This window comes from Triticum dicoccoides, chromosome 6A (assembly GCF_002162155.2).
Source record: "Triticum dicoccoides isolate Atlit2015 ecotype Zavitan chromosome 6A, WEW_v2.0, whole genome shotgun sequence".
NCBI lineage: Eukaryota > Viridiplantae > Streptophyta > Magnoliopsida > Poales > Poaceae > Triticum > Triticum dicoccoides.
Window position 1 is genome coordinate 85174428 of NC_041390.1, and position 4346 is coordinate 85178773.

At 39.6% G+C, this 4346-nt stretch overlaps 1 long non-coding RNA gene across 9 annotated transcripts; it reads right to left on the reverse strand.

Annotated features, from left to right (window-relative positions):
• Nucleotides 1-934: 934 nt before the first annotated feature.
• LOC119315167 lies at nucleotides 935-4338 on the reverse strand. Of its 9 annotated transcripts, none has more exons than XR_005152611.1 (4): nucleotides 2773-4338; nucleotides 2605-2682; nucleotides 2469-2517; nucleotides 935-2326 (listed from the first exon to the last, which is right to left on the reverse strand). It is a non-coding gene; the product is annotated as an uncharacterized LOC119315167 (long non-coding RNA). The 9 variants fall into 9 exon arrangements; XR_005152613.1 differs by having other exon boundaries at nucleotides 940-2682; nucleotides 2773-3093; nucleotides 3209-3264; nucleotides 3877-4338; XR_005152610.1 differs by having other exon boundaries at nucleotides 940-2282.
• Nucleotides 4339-4346: the final 8 nt, after the last annotated feature.

The window sequence follows — 4346 nt, forward strand, 5'->3', positions numbered from 1 at the left end:
GGGATCTTTAATAGTAGCGAGGGTTTTTACCCCTCGCTACTACTATGACATGTCCCGGAGGGGCACGGTTGAGACCTCTTAGTAGTAGCGAGGGGTAAAAACTTAGTAGTAGCGCTGGTTTATAACCCTCGCTACTACTATGGCATGGCCCAGGGGCATGGTAGAGACCGCTTAGTAGTTGCGAGGGGTAAAAACCAGCGCTACTGCTATCAACTTAGTAGTAGCGAGGGTTAAAAACCCGCGCTACTACTATGGCATGTCCCGCGGGGCACGGTAGAGACCGCTTAGTAGTATCGAGGGTTAAAAACCAGCGCTACTGCTATCAACTTAGTAGTAGCGAGGGTTAAAAACCCGCGCTACTAGTAAGTAGCAGTAGCGAGGGATATAAACCCGCGCTGCTAGTAAGCGTATGTGTATAAGCTTTTTCCTAGTAGTGGGAGTATGTCAAACTGCATTGATCCCGCCTATCACATCTAGGCCTTGCATGTCAGCACATGGGATATTCAACATATTACCTGCCATCAACTTTAAAAAAATAGCGCTTTTTAAAAATATCATCATATTTTTGGAAAATCCCCACGTGTATTCAGAAATTATAAATGTGTTTTTAAAAAATGTCTGTCATGCATTCAAAAAATTTACAACATCTATTTCATAGAATGTTCAATATGTATTAAAAAAATAGTGTAAAATTATTCTTACATTTCTACAAACATGTTTAACATGTGTTAACACATTTATAGAATTTATTGTTTCTACACAATGATTTTTAATACATGTTGAACAATTTTAAAAACTAGTAAATGTGCACGTGCAATGCACGTCTAAATTAACATAAAATTAGTCAAACATGGCAGTCATCGTACATTATATTAACTAATACAAATTTACTCAAACTTATAATAACAAGCACAAAAGATCGCATTGTTGCATGTCATGAAACAACAAAGTATTTTTTATTCAAATACCTCAAACCTTGTAATTTACTCTATACAAATATAACTATCTTTTTCTACACATGATGCATTACGCACTGCAAGTACATAATGAAAGTGTGCATATTCAAACTATTATTGCCTCAATAATGACAAACCCAGTGCTAAGCTTCCACACCAGGACCTCTCGAGACAAATGGGGAGTATTTCACCCACTCAAGACAAATGGGGAGTATTTCACCCACTCGGATACATTCACAAAAAAAGTATCAATTTGCTCGCTCAAAAAAAACTAAAATTGTTCGCAAAAGGCATCCCTAAACACTTGGATACATGCAGTGCGGAAACAATCCCCTCGCCCAGCATCTCGGACAAACTCCCATCAAGATGAACACACACCTGCACAGTTCCTGATTTGTTACTCGATGAAACATACAGTTATTTTCTTTCTAGAATACACTTAATCTTTTAAAAAATAGGTAAACATGTTTTAGCAAATTCTCCCATCCATTTTAACAGCTTCTTTGATGTTCCTTTCTTGCTCTGCAATAAATGAAGTACAGGTCCCGACGCCGCTTAATCATGCAGAGCTCATAATTTAGAAACTTTCCAGCCCATTCGGTAACACCATACATGATTATCTCACATTGCACAGCCTACAGATGATGAAACACGTTAAAGATCATCAGCTACAATGGTTAAAGATTGTACACACATATATAAATTGATAATTAGGTTTTGATAAAAAATCAAAACAGAGTACCATATCCTGTTGAGACCTTGATGGCACATACTGAAGTTCATAGATATCTAAGATTGCTAGGTTATGAATTATCCTTTTGGAACGTTGCACACGTGCAAGTGCACAGTCAAACTATATATGCATCAACATATGACTCAATTATTCATGACATATAGGACTGCCACGAGGATCAAATAGATAACAATTATGAGCAAATGGTGTTGTGTGACATCTCCCAACTCGATTAATCAAAAAATTTTGTTACTGAATTATCCATATGTGAAAATTTCAATGTAGAACTAAGTTATTTTTGTATAGAGAACTTCTTCCTTGGTTCACAAAGAGGTTCAGCAGCCATCCTAAATGAGCAATGAAACATACCTTGAATTACTTGAGCAAAGAAGATGTTTGCAGAGGGAAGTAAGTCGAACCCTTGTCTTATCAATTGTACAATTAGTCAGTCGGATATTGCAAAAAATGGTCATCCATCATCTAATGGTTCCATATTAAGAATGTTGACAGACATACAGGTCTCCTCGGTATTGTTAGACAAACCATTTGAAAATAATCATGCTCCAAAATGTGCATGATTAATAAGACAATACCTGTGCAATTCAAGCCTTATATTAGCATGTGTTTCCAGACCTGCCTATTATAGCAAAGAAACAATATAGATATTAACTAAAGTCGGAAAAGACCGTACTCTTCCTAAATGTATCAAATGGAACCACCTGTCTAAATGATGTGCAGAAATAAATATTAAATATGCATCTATTGGAGCTATCAGTCACCTTTTAATTGTTACATAGTGACTGTGGATTAGTGGTAAAGCTTCGCAAGCTGTTGCACTCGCCCAAACAAATCAGAAACCAAATCAGTTCTAATTAATCCGCTAAAAAATATAAGAAAATAAAATTCAAGATTTACCATCAAATAGCTTGAAATGTGAACATGTGTGAATCAAGAGAGGCCCATTGTTTAATCCATTGCAAATATATCGAGAACCTGCAAAGGTGGGACTATCATGTGCATGAAGATGGGATCAAATACCAACTCAACAGGTTCATGGCTGCAGTACTCATTATCTGTATTTACCTGACATAATGCTAATTTAGAGATGCTGGATGCAAGCTGATGGAGCAGTGGGCAGCATCAATCAGACATACTGGTAGATCAGGTGACTCTGCTGCTCCACCCTCAGTGTATTGGCGCTGCTGCCTGCTCCTTCCCGCGACGCTCCAAATTGAATCTAGCCGTTTGCCCTTGAAGCACTAAAGATGACACGAAGCAGAACATATATGAACTTCTAAGAAATTAATCACATCGTAACCTCGTTGGTTTGAGCTTGCCCATCCACTTTATTAGTGTCATTCCCAAGCCCTTCAAAAAACATAGGAGGTGGAGGCTCAATTGCGGCTACAACATCATCCATACCGACAAAGTCTGGATTAGTATTATCATTGTCTAGATTCATGAAACACAGTAATAAGGATTCACAAAATACAACTCATTAAGTACACAGTATTTGAACCTTGGACAACCGGGCTTGTTCTGCATGTGCATCATTGTGATACGATTGCTCCTCAGCTGGGAGGATATTCAAATCTGGAATTAGCAGTCTGTACAATGATTTAGGAAAAACAAGTATTGGGTGCTTGCAATTTTTTTTATCTTATATCGATCAAATAAATCCTTTCAGGAAATAATAACTTATGAACGGCCTAATTTCTTAGTATGAAGCATTGTTCTTAAATAATCCAAATAGGCCCTTCCAGAATCTAAGAACTAATCAATGGCGTTTTTTCTTAATATGATAGTTAGTAGGTAAATATTTCAACATAGTGTTCTTTCATCGGCAAGGATGCTTCCAGGTAAGGGAGTTCCGCTCCCGAGCTTTGGTGAGTTTACAACAATTGGAAAAGATATTTAAATGCTTCTAAACCTGGGCTACCAATAATTTTTCAGGGATGGTTCCAGACTACATATTTGCACTTGTTAGTGAAGCTTCTGAAAAGTACGCATTGATAATCAAGTAATTGTACCTCTTACATGCAACCTGATAGTAAGGCTAAGTTTTACATCTGACCACTGATCACATGTTGATCGATCCAAAATTTCGGAAAATTCAATACAAGAGGTAATCGAGCATACACAGAAGGTCTACTTACATATTCCACCAAATGATATGTATATACTTACTGATAGGTAATTGAGCATACACAGATGGGTGCTGCTGGCAAACTCATGTGACCTTCTCAATCTGGATCGTCTACTAAAACCTGCTGATGCACAGAGACGTTAGAAAGAGAAATTGGATGCAGAGGGTGTGGTGGTTTCTACCGCCGCCGCAGGCCCTTACGCCGCCGGCGTCACAGCCGCGAGCCCGCGACGCCTTGCTGCAGATTGAGAGAGACGGGAGAGCAGAGAGGGGAGAAGGCACAAAGAGTGAGATGGAGAGAAGGATCCTAATCGGATCTGCTCGGGGCTGCGCTCATCTATGGTAATGGCCCCACCCCCGTCATCCTTCTTCCATGTCTCCGCCGTGGAACCCTTTGCCGCTGCGTGCGACAGCAGCGCCACATGGGCATCGAGCGTCTGGTGGAGCGAGTGGCCGTCGCTACAGAGAGGGAGCACGGCGACCCGCGAAAGAGGGAGCGACGGCGGCGGGG